The following is a 26,233-nucleotide window of genomic DNA, read 5'->3' on the forward strand; positions in this document are numbered from 1 at the left end:
GAACACAAACACTGACATTTCTGATTTCTGCTCCACTGGCCTGCCTCCATACCACACTGTCCTTGGTGTTTACAGTTTGGTTCAACAAAATATGAGGTTTGGACCCAAATCAAGCGCAATTTAAAATTTGTGGGTCAGGATCCATTTTTGTTCAACTTCTTGCTCTTTGTTGGCTGAACCGTACAGAGGTATTTAGACAGTCTGCTCTGCTCCTTCCCGTAGGGATGAGGAAGGGGAAATACTGAACATTGAAGTACCTCCTCACTATATGCCAGACACTTATGTACTTTACACCATGCAGTCCTCACAACTCCTTCATGTATCTATTATAAGCTCCAAGTCACAGATGGGAGCATAGGGGGAAATGCACAGGGAGTTTAAGGAACCTAAATTGCTCAGCGTAGAAGTAGAAGTGGGAGAATTGGGACTTGGTCTGTTCGACACCAAAGACTATGCCCTTTTCACTGAATCCCACAGTTCCCGAACCCTTATCCAAAACTGATGAAATCTTGCATATTGGGCATATACATTATGATCTGGTGGTAAATACTAAGTTCGACTTCATTTTCTGCTGCTCCTAAATCTAAACGCCTGCCCCTGTCACCTTAGCTCCAAGCATATGGAACTTCTTTCAGTTCCTGGAATGAGTCACTGGATCTCTTGCTTGGGACTGAGCAAGAGACAGTGCAGGATTCTAAGGGAATTGTAGGAATTCTAGGGCCAGACTTTTTGGATGCAAGTCTATTTTCAACTACTTAGTACCAACATTGTTTCGGGCAAGATCTATAAACTCAATGTTCCTTAGTTTTTCTGTCTGGAAAATGCGATTGATAATACCTCACTGGGTTGTTTGGATGATGAAATGAAATCATGTATGTAAAGCACTTCAGCGTAAGATCTCACATATTGCAAACGTACAGTAAATGGCAGTGATTTTCACTGTTGCCTCTGCAGTATCCACGTTCTGTTGATCTGGAGCATGCTTCGTTCTTAAATCCATTTGTCTAGCTAATTTCTATACATTCTTCAGGTCTCAGTTTCAGAGCCAATTCTCCAGAGAAGCGTTCCCTGACCGTCTAACACTGTTTCTTCCATATAGTCCTACAGGAGCCTGTATTTCTCTATCAATGAACATAAATACACTGCATTAAAATGAACTCTTGCTATACGCCTCACCAAACTCCAAGTTCTCTGAGGTGAGGACTGAATCTTTCTTGTTCACCATTTTCCCTCCTTCACCAAGTTCAAGGTCAGACCCAGAGTAGGTAGGCATGTTCCTGGGTAAGTAATGGAATTGCACGCTTGCTTGTATTTTACCAGTGGACTTGGGGAAATGTTCCCTCTCAGGGGAGATGAACGGGCATGAAGAGTGACAGAAAAGATGTTTTGGTTTTCTCGCCTTCCTGAAGGCACAGCTGTTAGGCTGGGCCAAGCTGCCTGGTTGTGAATCACACAGAATTTCGGGGCTACAGGATTAATTTATAATTGTGTACAATTGTGCAGTTGTGAGGTTCAGTAGTGAGCAGTTCAAGGAGTGAAAACATAAAGGAAACAAATGGCTCCAGAGGCGTACACTGAGATAAAACAGTGAAGAAAAAAAGAAGACATCACCTGGAAAGTGATCAACAGTAGTTGAAGCTGTTGTAATGGCTTTTGCCGCTGGCTGGGAAATCCTTGCAGATTCAGTCAGTCGCTTGGAACACTCAGATGCCTCCCTTTTCTCTCAGCATGTGGAGCCACTGTCACTATATTGATAGGTAGTGAATTAGCTTTCTATTGCTGCTGTAACAAATCACTGCATACTTGGTGGCTTAAACAATGCACATACACTCTCTCATAGTTCTATAGGTCCAAAGTCCAACGTGCGTCTTCCAGGCTAAAATTCGGGGCTGAGTCCTGTCTAGAGGCTCTAGATGGAAATCCATTTCTTTGGCTTTTCCACCTTCTAGAAGCCTGCCCACGTTCCTTGGCTCGTGGCCCCCTTCTTCCATCCTCAATGTCAGCAAGAACAGATGGAGTGCTTCTCATATTGTAATATCTCTGCATATGTGCAGCCTGTGAAGTTTCTCTGCTCTTAAGAATTCATATGGATGCATAGGATATACCTGCATAATTCAAGAAAACCACTTCATCTCAAGGTCCTTAACTGTAATCCTGTGTGCACAGCTTCTTTTGCCCTGTAAAGCAACACAGTCCCAAGTTCTGAGGATGGGGGGTGGACATCTTTGGGGTCCGTCATTCTGCCACTACAGTTAGTTCCATGCCTTTTTAAAACCTCATTGAGGCTGTCCCCAGATACATCATTGGAAACACCCTCTTGTGCTTGGCACAGTTTAGGGGGTGATAGGGAGGTACGCGCTGCCTATATTCTCTTTCCATGACGGGGAACCCATCCCTCCAGCTCCTGGGAATGACCATGGTGACTTCATGCAGCTTGGTCTTTTTTGGGAATTGTCATCTGTTGAAGATCATCATCGCATGTAAAGTCACTGTGCCTTCTGAGGGACAGCCTGCGTCTAGTGACTTGCCATTGGGGGAATTACAAAAGCCCAGCTCCTCGGCCTTAATGTGGGGGCAACTCTGAGGTCATTCGAGCTTCAGCCCCACCCCTGCCGTGATTCACTGTGACTTCATTTCAGTTCAGTGTCCCCTTGTACCCAAATCCACTGCCTTCATTTCCCTACAGGGGTTGATCCCAGGAACACTTCCCAGTAAACCGGCTGCAAATCACCCCTTCAGAGCTGGTTTCCTGGGAACCATCTGCAATATACCCTGATAGAAGATGTGTGGATTCCTGCAAGCATTTGGAGCTTTCCTAAATCTGAATACAAATAGGAATGAAAAAAGCTTTCAACAGTGCACTCTCATCAATGAATTGAAGATTGCCTCCCAGGTTTGCACCCACTAACATCTTAATACTCATGCATCTTAAATGCGGTCAATCCTCATTATTTGCAGAAACCCTGCTTGCACACTTGTCTTCTCCCTGAAATTTGTTTGTAACCTCCAAGCCAGGGCTTCCAGCACTTTCAGGCTTTCCAGATATGTGCAGAGTGATGAAAACTTTGAGTTGCCTGACACAGACATTCCCAGCTGAGGTTGAACAAGGTGACATTCTGCCTTCGTGTTCCAGCTCTCTCACTGAAAACAAATGTCCTTTTCATGGTGTATTTAGTTTAGTTGGTTTTTTTTTTTTTTTTTTTTTTTGCACATTTTGTCTTTTCTTTTTGTTGGTGATTTTGCTGTTTAAAGTGGCCCCCTCGCCTGGGTGGCGCAGTCGGTTAAGCGTCCGACTTCAGCCAGGTCACGATCTCGCGGTCCGTGAGTTCGAGCCCCGCGTTGGGCTCTGGGCTGATGGCTCGGAGCCTGGAGCCTGTTTCCGATTCTGTGTCTACCTCTCTCTCTGCCCCTCCCCCGTTCATGCTCTGTCTCTCTCTGTCCCAAAAATAAATAAACGTTGGAAAAAAAAATTAAAAAAAAAAAAATAAAGTGGCCCCCAAGCACAGTGCTGAAATACTGTCTAGTGTTCCTATGCTACGGAGAAGCCTGTGATGTGCCTCTTGGAGAAAATACTTGTGTTAGATGAGCTTCCCTCAGGCAGAGTTATAGTGCTATTGGCTGTGATTATTGAAGTAACAACGTATATTGAATAATGTCTTTAAACAGAAACATACATAAAGCAAGTTTATGTGTTAATCTACTGATGAAAGTGTTATGACCAGAGGCATATAGGAACTTAGCCCGTATTTCCCCAAGAAGTAATGGTTCAGTATTTGCTAATTCAGTGTTCACGGTGACTTTATAGAACATAATCACCCTGAATAATAAGAATCAGGGGCGCCTGGGTGGCTCAGTCGGTTAAGCGGCCAACTTCGGCTCAGGTCATGATCTCGCGGTCTGTGAGTTCGAGCCCCGTGTCGGGCTCTGTGCTGACAGCTCAGAGCCTGGAGCCTGTTTCAGATTCTGTGTCTCCCTCTCTCCAACCCTCCCCCATTCATGCTCTGTCTCTCTCTGTCTCAAAAATAAATAAATGTTAAAAAAAAATAAAAAAAAAAAAAAGAATTAACTACACGTATAAATGCATTTCTCCCCCCACCAAACTAGCAGGTACCTTGAATTGCTTGTTTTGTTGTCCTGTACTTTCTGGAGGTCGTAGGTGTCCTGAATGAATGTTGCAAGCTTGCATGCCTAGAATTATGGGAAAAAGAAATCCTCTTACATGCCACATTCTATTCTGTTCCATACTCCTCCTCTAACCCCGTTTGTGACCCAAAGGAATGAGATGATTATGGAACCTTTCTTTGCAGACACCTATTACACCTTGGGAAAGAGAACCCAAGTTCATAGGTGATGCCCTGAGCAGCTTATGGTTGGCGGTCTCTGTGGATTACTTCAGTACCCTTGCTGTCTCACCCGTCACGTCTCCAGGGGTTCAGGGCCTTCAGCAGCCAAGGCCATGCCCTTATCGCTCTTGACTACACGAGAAAAACTTCTGTGTCTTCCTGTGCCACAGTGGAAAGCAGGAGGACTCTATCAGACTGCTTTAGGTGTCTCTGCCCGACTGTGTTTTGTGGCCATTTTCATTGGCCTGTTCCCCAGTGATGGGGAGCAAAGGTGTCTTTTCTTTACCTGCAAGGCCAGGTACAGATTCCAAACCTTTGCTTTCAATTCTCCAAAGCTGCATCCTCATAAAAATGAGGATTTAATGAATCTGAGACTCCCAGTGCATATTATGTGTAATTGGAATGACAGACCTGCGATTTGCATAAATTTTTGAGAGGCTCACTTGCTTCTGGACCTCAGGTGAGAGGTAAGACACAAGATCCTTAACAGGGACACATTGAAGTAGCTTTCCTCTTTCCCCTGGCAACTCCTCCCCCACTAGTTTATAGAATTCAGAGGACAAGGTTACCATGGCCTTTATTCTCCCAAATGCATTTTTTATGACATAAACTTTATGTCTTGAATCCTTCAGGGCTTCACTTTGATTCTCAAAACATCTTTTCTTTCAAACTAGTGCCTCTGCCGTAAATTTCAAGAGACTGTAGATTATTCAAAAATCACAGAAATGACTCCCTTGTGATCTTTGTTCAGCTGGTAGAATCTACCCTGTGGCGAGGGAAATATCAATCTAGTTTGAATGGGGAAGGATCAGGTACCCCAAGACGGTGCCTTAAGAACAGATTGGGGATGTATGGGACACACTTATTCATATCGTAGACTATTATCCAGATACATGTGCTTTGATTACACATGTACCTTATATATAGAAGTTTTTATCATGGAAAGTCTTAGAACATGTTATACTTCCTTCTATGTTTGTATTCTCTCTTTCATATCATATACACAATTCACATTTTCTTACAAGAAATAAATGTTTGATGATGAGTTATTTAAGTAATGGACCAAAGGTTTCTAAATATGCAAATATCCATCGAGGTCACCTGCCTTCTGCTGTTTTGCAGCATGCTAAATAAATTGAACCATCCATCATTATATGACTCTACTTGGGGAAGATTAAACAAGACAAAACATTCATTTCTTTTATCTTTTTGCCTGCTTTCTTTCATGTCCCCATCTCTTGATGAAGCAATGAATTCTAGCAGCACATTCTTGTCTCCAAAAACAGAGGCTTTTTTTTTTTAATTGTGAAAAGGCTTAATGAGAAGTGACAACCTCCTTCCTTATCATGGTTTAATTTTTAAACTATCTGAAGTCTGCTAATTAATTTCTTTCCAATGTGAGTTTCATCCTTCTTAGCATTTTATTGATTCATGGATTAATCAACTGCAACATTCCTATTGAAAGCAAATGTAGCATCAATTAAAATAATTTTTTCTTGTGGGAGCTTAGTTTCCAATGCTCTCACCCATAACCGAATTTCCAAGACACAGAACACAAATATTTGAATGGTTTTTTGGGAAGTAACATGTACTTCCCAGAGCATGTGTTCCCCATATGTTCTTTTCCAGCGGCCTTCTTTCATTTTCACTTCCCCCTTTGCCAGTGTAGACTTAACATTTGTCACTATAAAGATGCTCTCACTCCTTTGCTCCTTTTTCCTTTTGTCACACTTGATAGCTAAGCCACCACACAGACACACAAAAGCGACACTCAAACATCTCCTGAAGCAGAGTGCCATAGCCACTGGAAAAGAGAAAAGCAGCCAATATGAAAACTATGAAACATGAACCATGACCTGGTACATGAAGCAGTGGGTTTAGATTTTAAAGCCCCACTCAACCGCAACTATCACAGCTAGAGATGTTGAGAATTCCCCTCAATTAGCCTATTGATATTGAAACAGGTAACCAACTGGGCCAGCGTAACCTTGACTGGGGAGCAGATTCAGATGGGTTAGGTCAGGGACAGGAAATTGAGGCGATGAAACAGGAGATGGATATAGAACTAAGTGGAGTCAAGAGTGAACCGTAATGTAAAGTATGGACTTCGGGTGATAATGATGTCAATGTGAGTTCATCAGTTGTCACAAATGTACCGCTCTGGTGGGGAATGTGGGTAATGGGGAAGCTTTACTTGTGTGGGGGCAGAGGGTGTATTGGAAATCTCTACCTTCCCCTCAGTGTTGCTGTGAACCTAAAACTGCTTTTAAAAATTTATTGACTTTCAATAAAAATTTGAAAAAAGAACCCCCAACTAGATGGACTATTTACTAAATAGTTCTGTCCTGGATCTCCTATATTGTGATGAGTAGGACTCGAAAACTAGGATTAGTGTGTTGCATTAATCTCTGGAGTTTGGAGTTTGCCATACATATTTAGTATACATAAATTTAGCAAAGGATATTCAAACTGCTTACACCTTGCTTATCTTCTTCCAGTTTAATGAAGTTTCTGGTTATTTGAGTTATTTCAATGACGTACTCCTGAATCAAATGAACCCTGGATAATTTTGGTGAACATCCCTCAGAAGATTGTTTTCCTTCCTTTGACAGTAGCCCTCTAGAGCTGAAAGGAGAAGCATCTTATCTAGGGGTTCCCAGCCTAAACGTCTTCTGGTGCCAGAAGGGAAATAAAGTGAAAAGCTAATATAAGAGAAAAACAAGGGGGAGGTGGTAGGGTCTTGGATGACTGGGTGATGTGTAATCTACCTAAAGACATTCTAATTGCAAAAAGACCCAAAAAACAAAAGACAAAAACAAAAAACCACCACCAACAATAAAAAAGCAATTACATCAAACAAAACCCACTTGTAGACCTTATTTGGCCCACAAAGATCCAGACCATCTTTTTTATATTACAGATGGGGAAATACAGGTCTAGAGAAGTTAAGCTATCTATCAATATGGTGTGGTGTATAAGAACAGACCCTCTAGGGTCCAGTTCTGCCTGCACCACTTACTGGTCATGTGATGACTTGGGCAACTCACTTCATCTTTCTGTGCCTCAGTTGCCTCTTCTGCACTGTGATGATGGCGGTAATTTTCAGTTTGAAGGTGAAATGAACGAAGAGCATTCTTCAAGATGGCTGGCACATTCCTTTTATTTTTTCATCCCTAATTCAGTCCTGCCACCTAGAATGTAGTTCCTACCATATTGAACCAAAAATCAAGGGCTCCAGCCTAAGGATGGTAGAGTTGTGAAGACCAAGGAGTTTGGGTTCCTGAAATTCCATGGAGTGAAGCTGTCTTGCCAGCCCTAAAAACTGGCTTTCAGACTCCGTTTATGGGAGAGACAAACTTCAAACTTGGTTGGTCACTATCGTTTTGGCTTTTCTGTCACTCATAGCAGAATCCTATTTAATACGTAAGTCTTCTCTATCCTGTTACTTCCAACCACCTGTGTGGTTGTTTTAGGTGTGTCTTTTCTGCATTATATAACTAGATTTTGTTTTATTTATCCATTCTGATAGTCTCTGTCTTTTCATTGGTATATTTAATGATTATAATTTGTTTTAATTATACTCCACAGAACATCTTTCCTATCAATGTCTTTCTAGAACAATTTTCTTAACAATGCCTTCTTAAACCATTCCTATTTTGCAATACTATGCCTTCTGGCTGCTGTTTACATATGAAGAAATTATGTTTACATCCAGTCCAATACTAACATTTTCAACAAATTGATGTATGAGAAAACTCTTGTGTTATATTCCAAATGCAATGAATAGAATTTCAGAATTATTTGGGGACATTTTGATAAGTGCACCAATGTCCACAAAGAGGAAATGTGACTCAGAGTTCCTGGCAATGAGGGAGATCATGCCATTGGATATAAAGCAACTGTGTGCTAACAATCATATTAACTGATCATCAGGAAGCAATGTTTTGAGCATTTCATAACCTATCATTATAATTTGTTACTTATACAAATAAGCTTTTTTTACTTTGTCATAGTTTCATTTTAGAAAATTGAAACTGGGTGAGAATTTTTTTTAAACTTTTTTTACTGTTTATTTATTTTTGAGAGAGAGAGTGACAGAGCACGAGTGGGGGAGGAGCAGAGGGAGAGGGAGACACAGAATCTGAAACAGGCTCCAGGCTCTGAGCTGTCAGCACAGAGCCCAACGTGGGGCTCAAACCCACAAACAGCGAGATGATGATCTGAGCTGAAGTCAGATGCTTAACCGACTGAGCCACCCAGGCGCCCCTGAGAATTTTTAATTGAACTGTACTATTCGTATTTTTTAGCCCTTAAAACAAAGGAGGATAGGCTTCTGGTTAGTGTTTTACATAGAATATCTGCTTTTAAGGACTGATAACTGACTTTAGGAGAAAAATGTTTCTATTGGGATATTTTCTACCATCTTCAAATTTTCTGTTGATCATCCCTTCTCTTCTTTTTCATTTCCTTTATTGTTTTCTGTTGCATAATAAATACTTTTATATATTTGTCTTTCCCTTTTATGGTTTGTAAATCATAGATTGCATTTCTATTCTTTTGGTGAATATCTTCCATTTCAAAAACGCATAATAAAAATAATTTTGCACTTTTGTATATCTATGAGGACACTTTAACTGTTCGTTTAACACTTGCTAACATGTGATATTGTTTTCTATTGTTTTTATTTTTAATACAAAAAGTGAGAATTCAAAAATTAAATTCACTGGCCTATTTTATGAACTCAGTCTTCCCTGGTTCAATTTTGATCCCTGTTCTGGGTCAGATTTATTTTTTTTAATAGATCGTCTCCTTCATTATTTCCTTTTATAAAGGTACTTGGCAGGTAAATTCTCTTTGCATGTCTGAATATGTCCTTATTTTGCTCTTGCTGTTGAATATTATGAGGTTAGATATAAAATTCAATATTGAGAGTAATTTTCTCTTCATCATGTTGAAGATATTTCTTCTTTGCCTTCCAGGATCTATAGTTGTTCATGAAAAGTCTGTTGTCAATCTGCCTGTCAAATTTTTGTAATTAATCTTGCTTTCCCCTCTGGCACTTTTTAAAATTTCTGTCTTCCCTTCCTCCACCCCTGTTCCCTTGATGTTCTGTATCTTTGGTAAGAAAAATCTAAGACTAGGTATATTTTTATTTGTCTTTTTTTTAATTATCATTCTTGCTCTGTAATCCTACTGTACTTTTGATTTGGGGACTCATGTCTCCCTTTAGCTGTGAAAATGTCTTTTGTCTTGTTAAACATTGTGGTTTTTTTCTACTCTCTACATTCTCTTCTGGATCTGCCATTAGGTTTAGGTTAGAGTTTCTTGCCTATCCTCCTTCACCCCTAACTCCTGTCATATTTTTTGCATGCATTATAGGTGCACCTTTTTGCACCTTTTGCACCTGTCATCTCTTTTTGATGCATTATAGGTGAAATTCTTATGAACGCCAATTCACCAATTCACTTTTTGTTTCCCGTTTAGAGTTTATCTTATCTAATACATATTTAAATTTTTTTTCAATGATGATTTTTCAATTCCCAAATTTTCTAATTTTCCCATATTTACTTCTTTTTATTTCATCTATCTCCTTTTCTAGTGAATACCTTTTTGTTCAGTGTTAGTGAATATTATTCCTTTATTTATCTCTTTAAGCATCTTAGACATAACTAAGGATAATTCAACTTATAAACTAAATGCATTTTGAAGTGAATATGATCCCACATTAATACATGTGTATATATACACACAGATTGAAGAACACAAATATTTGTAAACCTTATCTAAATTGATCAAGTTTTAAGGGTTGATGGAGAGAGGTGGGTGGGAGATAGGTTAGATGGGTGATGGGTACTAAGGAGGGCACTTTTTATGATAAGCACTGGGTAGAGTTTTTAAGTGATAAATCACTGAATTCTACTCCTGAAGCCAATATTGCACTGTATGTTTACTAACTAGAATTTAAATAAAAATTTGAGAAGAGCAAAAAAATAAATCGATCAAGTTCCTCTCCTAGTTTTATGCAGGGCTAATAATACATGTCTGTATGGCCAGCATCCGTAGCTGTTGATTGTTTCATGCCTGTGCTATGCTAGTTGCCATATGTTTGGAATACCCCTCTGACTTTAGGTATAATAAGAGGATCATAGCATGAATTCTAGTTGCATTTTTTTAAATAACAGAAAGAATCGTAACAGCAAAGAAGAAAAAAACAAGCTGGAGAGAGAAGCACCATAGAATTGCTAGTCACCCATTAAGGAAAAAATGACCCAAACTCTGGAATTCATGTCTACCTTGTTAATAATACTCAAAGAGAAAAAGCCTGTGTAGAGCCTTAGCATTTTTCTTCCAGAAGAGGAAATATTACACAGAACCATACAATATTAGAATGGAGAAGGATCACACAGCCCACCAAAAAAAACCCTCACTCTTTAGAAAGAAAGAAATTAAGAAACAAAAGAGTTAACTTGTCAAGATCTTCTGGCTTGAGAGTGTACAGGGTCCAGGATGTGGTCCCTGTTTGTTCCTTGATGCCCAACCCAGTACTCTCTTCCTATTTCATGGTTGCCTTTAATTCCAAGACAACTCTAGCCTCCCCAACATTTTTTTTAAGATTCTGACATATGCCAGCAAAACTGTTCAAATATCTCAACTTATGCGTATCCTTGCTTTGCCAGATTTTTCGCTAACTTTATCTCACGTGAAAGAACCATGAGAAGTACTTCTTTTTAGCATGTAAACCAGCAAGATTAAGTCCCCAAAAATGGTTGTTTGGTTTCACATGCTTTAAATAGCAGAGTGATTTTTTCAGTATTGTTTTTCACTCAACTCAAAATCGTTTGAAGCCTATTGTGCTTGTTTTCTAAAAATATTGAATGCACGTGGTACACACCTTTACACATTTAGTCTCAATATATTCTTATCTAACAAAAGTCCACTTCTAATAAACTGACACCTTAGAAATATAGGTAATGCTTCTTTGCATGGTCTTTTATGCTGCTTTATTAAAATAAGATCTTCCAAGATTGTTAGTATTTCGGTACTTAAAATGTAAAGAGTATTTCTGTGTACATTCTATATATTGCATCCATTGCTTTTTATTTTTTTATTTATTTTTTATTTTTTTATTTTTTTAAAATTTTTTTTTTCAACATTTATTTTATTTTTGGGACAGAGAGAGACAGAGCATGAACGGGGGAGGGGCAGAGAGAGAGGGAGACACAGAATCGGAAACAGGCTCCAGGCTCTGAGCCATCAGCCCAGAGCCCGACGCGGGGCTCGAACTCACGGACCGCGAGATCATGACCTGGCTGAAGTCGGTAGCTTAACCGACTGCCCCACCCAGGCGCCCCGCATCCATTGCTTTTTAAATATATTTGAGCACACGTTTTACTTTTCGAAAGTTAAGACCTCTCAGAATTTATATGGTATCTATTACAATGATTATTGTTAATAATTACTGAGAATCTACCAAATGTCAAATTCAGTATTTTATGTATTTCACTTGCCTTATTTCTCACAGCAAGGCAGTAATGTAGATGTTATTATTTCCGTGCTATATATAGGACATGGGGAACTGAGGAACATAGAATAAGGAAATTTTTCCAAGGAAATTTCTAGCTGATGCAGAGGTGACATGTAACCCATATCTGTCTAATTCTAATCCATTCGTTTTCTATGTCATGCCTTTCCCCAACCTCTGTTGCTCTATTACTGAGTTCTTTTGTATTAAATAGATATTTTCTATTGTGTCATTTTAATTCTTTTGTCATTTCTTTTACTATATTTTAAAAATCATTTTCTTAGCCCTTCCCTGATGATTATAATTGAAACTGTCAGTTTCAATTCTGAACCATCGTTCAGATTTTCAGCAACTTAATTTAACAGTGTATAAAAACTTTGCTCCTATATAGCTCCAACCTTTCCCCCTCCTTTGTGCTATTACTGGTGTACATATTACATCTTTATACATCAAATGCCTAGCAACGCAAATATATAATTATTGCTCTATGCCGTTGTCTTTTAAATTATATGGAGGAAGGAGCACCTGGATGGCTCAGTCGGTTAAATGGCCAAATCTGAACTTCAGCTCAAGTCATGATCTTGTGGTTGTGAGATCAAGCCCTGTGTTGAGCTCCATGCTGAGCGTAGAGCATTTTGGAGCCTGCTTGAGATTCTCTCTCTCTCTCTCTCTCTCTCCCTCTGCCTCTCTTCCCTGCTCAAGTACTCTCACTCTCAGTAAACCAACCAACCAACCAACCAACAAATAATAAATCTTATGGAGGGGAAATAAAGAAGAGCTGACAAAAACATACATTTAACCTGTCTCACATTTACCTGTAATTTCCCTTTACCAATGCTCTTTATTTTTTCTTTATTTTATTTTTTCTTTATTCTAGTATCTTTTCAACTCCTCTTGAGAGACTTTAATATTTTTACAGGGCTGACCTGCTAGAGAAAAATTATCTCAGTTTTTGTTTATCTAGGAAGGCCTTAATTTCTTCTTCATGAAAAAAATTAATATTGCTGGATACAGAATTATCGATGGAGAATTTGTTTCTTTCAGCATTTTAAATAAGTCATCCTACCAACTTTTGTCTCCATAGTTTCTGATGACAAATTAGCTGTTAATCTTAGTGAGAATTCCTTGTATAGGATGAGTCACTTCTCTCTTGCTGCTTGTAAGATTCTTGTCTTTTGAAAGTTTGACTATGATTTGTCTAGGTGTGGATCTCTTTAAGTTTATCCTTCATGGAGTTCATTAAGTTTCTTTAACGTATGTATTAATATTTAAAAAAAAAATCAAATTTGAGTGGGTTGACATTATCAAGAGGGTGACATAGGCTGTTCATGACTCAGTCCCCATCACAAGAAGATCAACTAGCAATGGTCCAGAGCCAAGACACTATTGTGTTAATCCCAGAATGTGAGAGTGGAACTGAGGCATCCCCTGACCACAGAGACTAAAAAGGACTGTATTAGAAGGGTAACAACCACTTTGACTGCATTACCCTTGCCACAGAGCAGTAAGAAGCCAAAGTAAGAAGCCCTTCATGGGCCCACAGTTTCTCCAGTTGGTAAAAGAGAACCCAGGGTGGTCATCCAGCATCCCCAGCGCTGGGTGATGCTTCCTGGGAGGCTTGTTAAGCTTATTAAGCTCTCACTTTATGGGATCACTGGGGGAAACTTCAGAGCTCCAATGTTGCAGACCAGATAGAGATGGAAAAGGGGAGCAGAGCTTAGAACAACCAGTGCTGAGATCTTGGTGGACTATGTTCCTATTTATAGCAGTGCCCAAGCAGAGATCTCAGACAGCAGCCATTCTATAGAGCTGAGCTGGTGGCCTTGTCTGGCCAGAGACTCAGTAGTTCTGCCCGATTTGGATCCCCACCCAATGAGCCATGCTGGCTGTGGAGCACATCCTATGGCCTACCCAAGTAGGGAAGCAAACTTATAGTCCAACACAACTGTTCAGCATGGCCTTTAGTTCTGCCCCACTGGAAGGCATGGCCACAGATGCCCAGCAGCTAAGGATCATATCCTATGTCCCACCTGGGAAGAGAACCAAGTCAACAGTCCCACCCAACTATTCAGCATAGCTTCTGGCCCCAGATAACCAGGATGCTTGACCAGTGACTCTGAGCAGTCTCAGAGACCAGTCAACTACCCTACCCACCAGCAGAGCCCAGCATATAGTCATGCCCAGTTGGTGAACAGAGACTGTAGATATGCCCAGGCAGGGAGCTGAGTCAATGACCAAGCCCAGTCACAGAATATAGCTTGAAGCCCTACCAGACCTGGTATCCCAGACAGTGACCATCCCACCCCAACTCAACATAGTCTCTAGCCCCATACAACTGTGGGGTACAGCTGGAGGATCCAATCGACCAGAGAGGCTAACCAGTGATCTTGCTCAATAGTGTTTCATTCACTATTATAATCCAGCAGTAGAATAATGTGATCAGTTCATGTGGATAGGTTAGTGATAATTGGGATCAATTTTGTCTAACCTTCCTTACTCTTCTAGGTAACTCACGCGCTAAGTACGAATAGCTATGATCATAATATTTTGTTAACACTTTAACATTTCAATCAATTCATGTAGATGCTCTCCCTCATTAGTATCAGTAATGACATTCATTCGATTTGTAAAATAATTTCATGATTAGTCATGGACAAACATTTTGCCTAGAAAGTTATCTCCAACTCATTTTACTAACAATGGAAGCAGAAACAAATAAAAAGCCCTGATAGTTTCACATAAGGAATTGCTAAAATGTTATCTGCAAATAATTTTTTTTTCCTAATGGACTATTAAGTTGTACTGCAAAGGGTATATTAGGAAAAAAACCCGAAACAAACAAACAAACAAAAAACCAAATGCATCATAAGCACCAGGGTACTTGACAATATTCTAGTCCAATGTGAACTAAGTAAAAATTCCAAAACAATGCCTGAATTCTTTAAAAAGTTTTAATTTTAATTTTTATTTTTGAGAAGGAGAGCACATGCAAGTTGGAGAGAGGCAAAGGGAGGGGAAGCGAGAGAATCCCAAGCAGGCTCCATGCTCAGTGCAGAGACCAATGCAGGGCCCCATCTCATAACCTTGGGATGAAATCAAGAGTCAGACACTTAACTGACTGAGCCACCCAGGCACCCCCAATTTCTGAATTTTTTTTTTTTTTTTTTTAAATTTTTTTTTTTTTTCAACGTTTATTTATTTTTGGGACAGAGAGAGACAGAGCATGAACGGGGGAGGGGCAGAGAGAGAGGGAGACACAGAATCAGAAACAGGCTCCAGGCTCTGAGCCATCAGCCCAGAGCCCGACATGGGGCTAGAACTCACGGACCGTGAGATCGTGACCTGGCTGAAGTCGGACGCCTAACCGACTGCGCCATCCAGGCGCCCCTCCAATTTCTGAATTTTAACAAAGTACACTCATGGGACTTAAAAACAGAGACCACACTATTGAAAAGGAAATGAAGCCCTTAAGGAGGTTAGGCAGACAAAGAAGAAATAGTGGAATGAAATGCTTATTAGTCTAATTCACTACCCTCAGGCCTAGGGTGATATATTTAATTACCTGGCATTCTCCCTCCAGTTGTATATGGAGGTTATAGATCAGCACATTTCTGAATCCTTAGCTGTTGGTTCAACACCTCCCTGAGTTTTGCTATATTTGCGCACCTATAACTACCCCTGTAATGATTTTTCTCATGGTGAATATACCACATTGTTACTTGCTTAGGATTTTGCTTTTACAACGTTCTTGATTTTATTTAGAATGGAAATTTTGTACGATAGCTGGGAAACGGAGAACACATAACCCTTGCCATAGCCATAAGATAATATAATTAAAACTGTATACTGTTCTTCTGGATACTATTGTGTGTGGAAGGCTCTGAGCCTGAGATCTATTTTCTATTGGTTGGAAGAGGAAGACAGCAAGGGTGCGTGTTAAAGGCATGCCAGCACTAGAATGAGGCACAATCGCAAGGATCGAGAGAAGGTTGAAAAGAGAATGCTAATTTCACCAGACGATTCCGTGGTGTTTAATGCCGTACCTGTGAGCGAGTAAGGCCTGAAATACGTCATATTCTTCTGGCCTTACAAATTTGGGAAATAAGTCAACATGAGTTCATGTCCTTGCTCCGACAGTCTCAAGTTAATAAACTTTTTCTATTAAAGTTTTTTCACTTGTAAACTGAAATGTACCTCATTTGAATGGTGAATATTCGCGTGATAGCAAACAGAAAGCTTTTAACCAGCATGAGTAAATCTTCGGGAAAAATTAACTGTTACCGTTATGTTTTCTGCACTCTATTGCCGCCGGACCTTCCTGAGGTTAGACATGTAATTATAAAGTTGTTACCCCACTCTTGAGGTCATTGAAATGCTTACTATAAGTCATAGCCTACTTGTCACATAAACAGTTAAAAGACATCAGCGAGGAGGCACATCGTATCAAGAAATATTTACTGAGCAGGAGGACTGACAGGTAGGGTGATGCACTTTTTGGTTTGCACAAAGGTGCCTGGGACGGCGAGAGCAGGTGGGAGCTGAAACTCCAACTTTTGCTCTGCAAACTAATCCATGGGCCCTGGCGTGGGGCTGCATCAGCCTCGGTGAGTGCTTTCCCGGGATTTGCACAAAAGCACCTTATCAGTGGTAGGCGCTCCTCCTCCTGCCTGCCTGTTACGTATGCACGCGGTCATTGATCTGCGCATTATGAGCGATAATAGAAGGATCACATATAAAGAATCCTAAGAGGGGCGCCTGGGTGGCCCAGTTGGTTAAGCGTCCTCCTGACATCAGCTCAGGTCATGATCTCACGGTTAGTGAGCTCCGGGCGTGTCGGGCTCTGTGCTGACAGCCTGGAGCCTGCTTCGGATTCTGTGTGTGTGTCTCTCTCTGCCCCTCCCCTGCTCGTGCTGTCTCTCAAAAATAAATAAACATTAAAAAAAATTAAAAAAGAAGAAAAGAATCCTAAGTGAAGGAACTCAAATAAGGCAGCATGCCAGTGGCCTGGCCAAGAAGGACCAAGTCAGAGCTGGTCCCAGAGCCCTGCGCAGGCCTGTCTCCATCCAGGGTTGTCCTGCCCTTCTGTGTCTGCAGGGGCTCGCACAGGCTCTTTTTGTCCTTCCAAGCAATGGCAAAGTTCAGTTAATTACTCATGGAGTTTTGAAGGTGGAGCTGAAGGATGGATGGGGACTGGGTAAACAAGAGAGAGAGGCAGGATAGAGAACGAAATCCAAATTTAGCTGTGGCATAGTTGGGTTATTTTTATTTTGGCTAATAAGCAAATTGCAGAAAGGGATCTTTCCCCTTTTGCTAACTTTTAAAGAAAGAGACCGCTGCCTGTGTCACTTGCAGTAGTTTCAGGGGCCATCCTTCTTCTTCTCAGGGGAGGGAGAAGAGGAGACGATCCAAGGGCTGGGTTTCTTTGATCTGGCTCTGCCTCCTTATCCTCATTTATTTGCACCCTCCCCGCCTGTGACCCAGCATCACTGAAGGCCTGCGTCTCACCGGGAGGCTAGACATCTTGCTCCCGGGGCCTCCTCTCTTTGTCCACCTGGGTAATTGTCGTGGGATCTTGGGCGGCCCCTCCCCTGTCTTCCTCAATGGCTTTGGTGGAATTTCCACCATGTGCTGGACACCGTGGCCAGGGGTAGCCTTTCATACGCTTTTCAGAACAATCCTAAAAAACAGTTAGCTTTTAAACTATTTAGCTTATTATTCCCATTTTTACAGAAGAGGGCAGTGAGGTAACTTGCTCAAAGAAATGCAGTGATTAAGTTTCAGAGCTTCATCTGAAAAGTGGGCCTTGACCATTTCCAGGAAAGAGGCCTGTGTTCCCAGGGCTCTCTTGGTTCTTCAGACCTTTCGTTCTACAAGGTCTAAGCTAACAAATCAAGTGACTTACTATTAACCAGTGTAAAAATGCTTTATCTTGAGGGGGTTTAAATAAAGTATGTAAATATGACACTTGTTCAACCTTATATTTTGTGAGACATTCTGTGTATACAGTGTGGCCAACTAGAGCACCTCCAGATGCGGGTGGCATTGTCAGCTCCAAGGTTGCCCTTCTGTTGTAAGTGCCTTGGGGGCAACGGGGGCTTTGGGAAAGCCCAGTTGAGGGCCTCAGGGAATTCATCCAGTGGGAAAAGGACTGGCTCAATCTCCTGACTTCCAGGAAGGTTAAAAAAAAAAAAAATTGACATCATGGTCAGTAAAGGACAGACTTTCTGCCTGTGAATGCCTTGTCAGAAGTTGGAGGAAAAGAAATAGAGTACACTTACCAGCAAGGCACCTCTGAATTGCACCCTGCTGTCTCTGTAATGTTTTGTCTGCCATAAATGAAGATAAATTTGCAGATGGGACCCTAGAATGCTAGCCTGGAAACTCTAAGATAGTCTTGGGTAGGTGTGTGTGAGCTTCTGTAGTCTGGAGCACAACACGAATCATTATTCATAGCCAATTTAAACGATGCTGTCTCCCCAGTTGCAAAAGGCAATTGCAAAAATAGTTTTCCTTTCCTCAGCGAAGTCTTTGCTCCTTTGGTAACTCTGTGAACCTTAGGGATTCTCAATCTAAGGTGCCATTTTTGGTTCCTATCATCAGGGAGAAACAACACTGGAGAGTCTGTCCGCTGTTGTGTTTGCAGATTCATTGGTGACACTGCAGTCTGGTGCCACCCTGTCTTCTGGGGGCCAAGGGCACCAGGCTAGGAAGCGTTATCAGTTGCAAGAATTTCTGCTCCTCCGGTATTATAATTAATTTGTCTTATTACCATCCAGGGATACCAGGAACGAAATTCTCTCAGAGTTTCTCCCGAACGGGGCCTCCCTCCAACTCTGTTCATCTTCTTCCCTATGCTTAAGGCGTTTGCTGATGTTAACCTATCATGCCAGGATTTCTGGGTCAGTAGGTCTGTAAATATCCACAATGTTCAGTGCTTGGAGCTGGTCTTTACCAAAGACTTCGGGCATTGTCTCAGGCCACTCAGCTGCTATAACAAAATACCTCAGACTTGGTGGCTTAAACAACAGAAATTTCTTTCTCCTAGTTCTTGAGGCTGGGAAATCCAAGATCAAGGTGCTGGTAGATTCGGTGTCTGGTGAGAGCTCTCTTACTGGTTTGGAGATAGCATTTTGCTGTGTTCTCACATGGTGGAGTACTGGTCTCTTCCTTTTCTTATAAGAATACTAATCCCATTGTGGGGGATCCAGCCCCATGACCTCATCTAAACTTAATTGCCCTCCAAAGGCCCTACATCCAAATACCACCCCATTGGGGCATAGGGCTTCAATATATGAATTTGAGGGGGACACACACATTCAGTCCATAGCATGCATGACCCCTGTTTTCCTTGTTTACACCTGGTGGAGTGGGTATAAATACAATGGGATCTCTGTAAATTGTGGCTACAGCATCCTCTACAGTTGCTCCTACATAGGAAGCTGGTCCAGGGTTCCTTGTGCACATGGAGCCGGGGTCATCTACCTTCACCACTGTAATTCCTCGAAGTCAGTTCCACGCCTCTGGTGCAGAGGCCATTAGTCAAATGTTATTTTGTCCTCTAGTCTCATAGCTCATCTATTTCTTGTTCCTGTTGAATGGCCACTGGACTAATCAAGATATGTCTCCAACTGTTTGGATGATCATTCTTCCCATTGGTCCTTTGATTACATGTGGTTAATCTAGTTACAATTTTTTTTTTTTTTTTTTTTTGCTTGGCGATTGGTTTACAATAAAGGACTTGCCTTCCATTTGGAACCCTGGATCCTGCTCTGGATCTCTACCTTAGAGATTAGTCTCACGAGGCACTTGTCTGGGGCAGGGTGCTTGATGGCTACCTCGGTCTCTCTCACAGCAGGTCATGTAAACGGACTAGACAATAGCAACCTTAGATAAAAGAGGAGAAAGGAGAGAGAGGTCCACGCGGAATCGAGTGCCTGGTCACTCTGGGGTGTTAGACGTATACAAGACAATAGGAAAACCATTTGAAGATGTTGAGAAGAGGAAATTTCAGATGATTGTTGATAATATGGCTTAGCTCTAATGAGTTTAGTCCTGGACCTGATTATCTGGTTTAAGCAAATTGCTTAGTCTTTTTTAGGCTCCAACTTCTGCCCCAATAAAAGAGGCTATCTTTGCGGTATGGACTAAATAAGATAACATAAACAATACCCAGTGCCTGGCCCTCTCGTTGTTCTCAGTGCCACGTTTTGAGCCTATTGGTGGGTTGCTAATGGAGACATGGATCTTCTTTGATAATCCTAAACTTTGAGCAACAACATTTGACATGACACTTACATTTTATCACAGATCCTGTCTCCAAAAATGTTCGATTTTTTAATGAACGCCATTGTAAGCGAATCAGAAAGTCTGAGACTGACTTCTCATTGACCATCTTTGGAAACAAAAATGAAAGGCTATACCTTAAACGAGAGGGCTAAAACAAATTTAGAAGAACAAATCACATAAATATTGCCCAGATAGCGATTCTTATTTCCATCTACATCTTCCAGTTTTAAGGCTCAGCCTTACCCGAACTGGGTGGGCAGTCCTGAGCCCTGCTCAGGTGTTTGAGGCAGGGCACTTGAAGACCTTTACCATCTCCCCCTGCTTGCTGCCCTTGTAATACTTTGTGGATCGAGAGAGGCAAGCAGCCAGCCATGGGAGGGAGAGAAGTGAATGGAGGTGAGTCAGAGGGCAGAGAAGGGGTTGCCAGGGGAGGAGGATGGCAGAGGAAGATGTACTCACTGAATGGTAACTAGGAAAACTCCCAGGCCCCATTCCTCCCTCTCCTCTCCACGCAGGGGGAAGAATCTCTATGCTAATGTGCTCAATCTAGCATCTGTTAACGCTTAACATTTCTCCGTAGCCCCCGTGCATTCTGGCACAGTCTCTGCCTCAGGCATGCAAATTTGCATTTTCCCTTGACACTGGTACAAGTAGCTTTCTAAATTTGCCTGAAATATAGCATTTGCAAGGTATTTTGGGAGACTTATGAAGAACTGGGCTGGAGTTAAGCTTCATTATTATTTTATAGACTTTCTCTTTTTTTTTCCTTCATCTAATTTAATTTCTAAGGAAATTGTGAAGCTACCCATAATTTGAGAAATTTAAAGTTATAAGACAAAAAGAATTATAGCCCCAGAGACCACCTTTTACTGGCCGAAAGATGGAGGAGATGATTAAAGTTTGCTTTGAAAATAATTAAAAACATTTGTAACTGCTGAAAGTACTGTGCTCAGACTCCAAAGTAAAGATGTCCATTGTGTAAATAGATGTAACACCTCGAAGTCCTCTCCACTTCATAGGGATGGAGAGGAATTGGCTCTCTGGGATGTGAAGTCCGACTGTTTATCCTGATTAGGTTAATAGCTTCACAAATTTTACGTTAGCCCCTTGCATTCCCTAATTACTAATCAGTTTTACACTTTCAGAGGAGCCATCACACAATTTACAGAATTGAGTTAACAACAATTTAGGAAATCATTCAGGCTTTATTCTCAGATCCTCAACATAATGAAGCGAAATCGCTTTTAGTTGGTTTGGCAATGAGACCAAATGTTTTAACTAGGGAGGGGGCTGGAGGAGGAGGGTCCAGTTGGTGGGCCCCTTCTGAACCACTGCCTTGTCTGTTCCCTGGCCTTGCTAACTGCCCTGCAGACTGAGGAAGGGATGGGGTGGAAGCTGAAATCAGAATCTACCTCCTCCCAATTGAGATGATTACAGCTCCGCCCATAGTCATTATGAGCCTCCATCTCTGGCTTCCTTAGCCCCTCACTCTGGCAGCCAGTAAGTTTGCTTCCTTCTTTCCCTATTGGTATGTTTCATGAAAACAATGATGCTGCTCAGAATGTTTATTTGCTTATTTTTTAAATATAATTCATTGTCAAGTTAGCTAACATACAGTGTATACAGTGTGCTCTTGGTTTTGGGGGAAGATCCCGGTGATTCATCGCTTAAGGACAACACCCAGTGCTCATCCCAAGTGCCCTCCTCAACGCTCATCACTCATTTCCCCCTCTCCCCTGCTCCTCTGCCCATCAACCCTTGGTTTGTTCTCTGTATTCAAGAGTCTCTTATGGGTTTGCCTCCCTTTCTGTTTGAAACTATTTTTTCCCCTTCCCTGCCCCCATGGTCTTCTTCTGTTAAGTTTCTCAGAATGTTTATTTTAACCAAACATGGTTTAGTTCTTCAGAGCGTAGACCTGAGAATAAAGACAAATTCTGAGATGGATTTCCATTTTTATCTTTTATCACTTCCTAGTTTTGTGATTTTTTTATGTATTTTTTTTTTTTTATTTTAGAGCGAGAGAGAGCATGGGGGAAGGGCAGGGAGAAAGTGGGGGACAGAGGATCTGAAGTGGGCTCCCCACTGACAGCAACGAGCCTTACACAGGGCTCAAACTCACAAACCATGAGGTCATGACCTGAGCCAAAGTTGGACACTTAACCGACTGAGCCACCCAGGTGCCCCCTAGTTTTGTGATTTCTAAGCAAGTTACTGTAACTGGACAAACGCCAATTTCTTCATCTGTAAAATGAGAATAATGCCTACGTGACAGTGTTATTGTAGGGTATTAAAATATCTGAATAGAACTCCAAGTGGGATCCAGAATATTGTTGATTGCGGAGCTGGTAAATTAGTGACTCATGCACACGGGGCTTGATTTTCTTTTAAAGCAGAAAAAAGAAATTTTCAGGGGTGCTTCATAAGCAGAGGAAGATGAGTTGGAGGAGGCAGATGGAGAGGGAGTCAGGCCATTTGTCACCCTCTCAGTCCCTTGGTTTGATCTTGGTCACAGTGGACAGAGATGGGAGCTAGACATCTACAAAAATTTGCACTCGGAGTGCTGGTTACAGCGAGACACCATTAGAGAGAAAGGGCGTTCTCCTCCTCCTGCATGGACCACAGAACTACTATCACCCCTTGAGGACTGTCGGCTCTGAGAGAAGCAACGGTGAGTGTTTTCATGGTGAACGGCTGCTGTGGTTGTCGGAGGCACTGTCCCATGGCTTAGTGGATGGCCATCAGATGGAGATGGGACATGAGGAACAAAAATGCCAGAGAAGCTTGCTGGAAGATGGTTTGAGATTAGGACCAGTTTGTGAGCAAATGGGAGGCACCTTGTGGAAAATACCAGTTTTAGGGGGTGGAGGAGTGTTGGGATTTAAGTTACTATTGCTGACCTCACCCCATTTCTGTCCAAAACATCGTAAGGACATTTCAGGCTGCAAAAAATTAAATGAGATAATGCGTATAAAGTGCCTGCTACTGAAACAGATTCACTGCTTCCTGGATGATCGTTATGGTTATTAATCATTCACAAATACCATAGTATTTTTTGAGAGTCTATTAGGTGCCAAACACTGTTCTAGGCATGGAGGGTACAATGATGAACAACAATATTGATAAAACCCCGATCTCATGAAGCTGATAATCTAGTGGGGGAGGAGAAAAATAATGTGATTTCAGATAATGATTCACACTGTAGGAAAAAAAAAAAAAGAGACAATTAGATTGGAGAGGTTAGGGCGTTATTTATTTGAGGCAAGTTTTCATGTGTGCGTGAAGCAGAAGGGGGTGTGGGTGGGAGTGTGGGGGGTCCCCAGTCATATTGTTTGACTTGAACAGAACAACTGGGTGATGACAGTGCTAAAGGACACCTCAAGTTCCACGTGCACATATTTCAACAGGCATAACCCAGCATTTTTCTCATTGCCCCAGTTTCGTTTTCTTTTCAAAGAAGCCATTACAACCATCTTGGATACATGCAATAGTTTGGTTACAATTCCAGCACGAGTGTCTTAGAAACCTATCAACCACCATGAGATGACACGGAGCCTCTGGATGGGCCTGGAGAAATCGCAGTGTGGCAGTCTCCACTGCTGTGAGTGGTTTTATTTTATCTGGCCCCCATCTTCTGATGTAACAACAGGGGTTGTCTTGCACAGCAAAGACAAAAATTGTCTTCAAGGGTTTGGCGAGTTCTCCTCCAACAGTCGGCTGGGTAGCCTCCAGTAGCTTCTGTTCCAGCACAACTTTCTCTTGCTACACAGTATTAACAAGAGAGCAGGGTGCCTGCTGCTGGCTCTCATTGTTAAAGCCAGATCAGTTGCTTAGACTCAGAACTTACTGAGTTTGTACCCAAAATGCACTAGTTGGTAAATATTTTGAATTGCACTCCTGCTTTTTTTTGTTAAAGCTTATTTATTTTTGAGAGAGAGAGAGAGCGCGCGCAAGCGTGTACGAGCAGGGGAGGAGCAGAGAGAGAGAGAGAAAGAGAGAATCCCAAGCAGGCTGGTTCCATGAACTGTTGAGATCATGGCCTGAGCTGAAATCAAGAGTCAGAGGCTTAACCGACTGAGCCACCCAGACGCCCCTGCCCTCCTGCTTTTAAGCACGTATCAGTGAAGCTAATTTCCAGCACAGTATATGCAAATACATCTCTACTTACTATGTGTCCACACTCTTGCCCATCTTATTCTACAACATAAGAAAACAACAAGTCAGCCCATCTCTCCTGGCGTTCGCACTTGAGATGTTGTCTTTCTCCCTGATGCTGCTTTCCTGTGGCTCTCAACAGGTGGTTGGTTTGTTAAGGGAGGGGCCAGCTCTTACTGATCTTTGCTTCACAGAAGCCATTTGAATGGCTTTCATGAAGAGATACCTAATGAACGTGCTGATTAAGAAACAGTGTCCCAACTTATTTCTTTCCCTGTAGAACAGATGAAGTGGAATTTTAGAGTAATTGTTGACAGGTCCTTAACACACTCATCTGATATGTGATTTGGGTTGTTGAGACTGCCTTTTATCATTAAATTTGAAATGTTTCCCAGCTGGCAAGGGGCCACTTTCGGTAATAGCTTCCCTCCTCTACTTAGCTTTTCACCAAAGCCAGACTCTGAGGTAGTTTTCCTATTCTGCAGTCCCCTTCAGCCATAAATTTATTAAGGAAGGGCACCAGGGCTATAAAATCGGGGATGGCAGGATGACATAGTATTTCCAAAGTCACTTCATGAGGCAGGTTGTAATAACAGCGGATCAACAAATCATTCACATTTTTCCAGTAAGTAGTACATGCATACGTGGTCTCGTAACACCTACATGAAAGTTTATTGAGTGGTACAAATGAATACAAAATTAAAATCTGCTGAAGGAACTTGTTTAGATTGCACATACTGTGCAAATATGGGAAACCTTTTTTTATTATGACAGATGATCTTGTCTTGTATATTCTCTTAAGGCAATTTATTCTTAAGCATTAATTGAAGTAGCAATTCACTTTACATTTCTGAACACCTAGAATTCTGCCCAAGTTAGCCACTCCCATAGCTTTAGGGTCAATATAAATACATATGAAAACAGTCTCTAATGGGGGCCCTGCTGATGTCTGTTCTTATTTTTTAATGTTTTCTTTATTTCTGAGAGAGAAAGCGAGAGCATGAGCAGGGGAGGGGCAGAGAGAGGGCGACAGAGGATTCGAAGCTGCTTTTATGCTGACAGCAGAAAGCCCGATTTATGAAAGTTAAAAATGCATAAATATGCATGTATATGTATATATAGATATAAAAATACATTTATGCTTTATATAATTAAAAAAAAGCAGAATGCTTCTCAAAGATACAGTTAGAATTTTAAAGTATGATTTTCTTAAGAGGTATGTGGCTCACAGTTGACCAAGTGTACATTCCTTTCTTCCTAGGCACACAGCAAGACTACATTTCCCAGTTTCCTTTGCAGTTCGGTGTGGTCATGTGACCTAATTCTCCACATTCAGTGCTGAATATCGAAAACCTATATGGGTGATTGATCTTTTAGGATTTCTTTCTGTTTCAGGATTGAGGCAGACAGCACAGTGCCCTTAGAAATTAGAACTTAAAGACAATAGAGATACATGAGGTAAAGAGCCCAAATTCCTGACTCACCGATTAGAGAGAATATCCATTTAAAATTTTAATGTGTAAGAATAAACTTTTATCCTATTGAATCCCTGTAAATTTTGGAGTTTATTAGTGTAGCTAACTGTGCTATTTCTTGATTTCCAAACACCCTGCAAATATGAATAACGGCTGCCATCTGCTCTCCCTGATTTCCTTCACCATGGGTATACAGAGAGCTTCTGCTTCTTGTCTCGTCTCTCTTACCTCGACGTGTTAGGTGATGGTAACTTGCAAAGTGGTTCTTCTTTCCTCATTGTCCTCTCAGAACTTGGAGAGAGAAAGAGAGAGAGTTCAGTCTTCAGAGCAGCTCAGGACTTTTAGTATATATATGTTATGAATTAAGTAAATTACACTTAATCAGGCTGGCCTGGATACCAGGGGGAGGCTCTCTTGAATGACAGGTAGTACAAATGAACATCAAGGGGAGTGAC

General features: G+C 41.4%; 1 long non-coding RNA gene across 1 annotated transcript in view; it reads left to right on the forward strand.

Moving 5' to 3' along the window:
* The window catches only part of LOC123596082, a 54,947-nt gene extending 31,987 nt beyond the window's left edge, over window positions 1–22,960 (forward strand). Inside the window, exons 4-5 of the long non-coding RNA XR_006711518.1 lie at window positions 1,108–1,196; window positions 22,664–22,960. This is a non-coding gene — a long non-coding RNA (uncharacterized LOC123596082). The remainder of the gene's footprint in view (window positions 1–1,107; window positions 1,197–22,663) is intronic.
* Window positions 22,961–26,233: the final 3,273 nt, after the last annotated feature.

Source organism: Leopardus geoffroyi, chromosome B1 (assembly GCF_018350155.1).
Source record: "Leopardus geoffroyi isolate Oge1 chromosome B1, O.geoffroyi_Oge1_pat1.0, whole genome shotgun sequence".
NCBI classification, from domain to species: Eukaryota; Metazoa; Chordata; class Mammalia; order Carnivora; family Felidae; genus Leopardus; species Leopardus geoffroyi.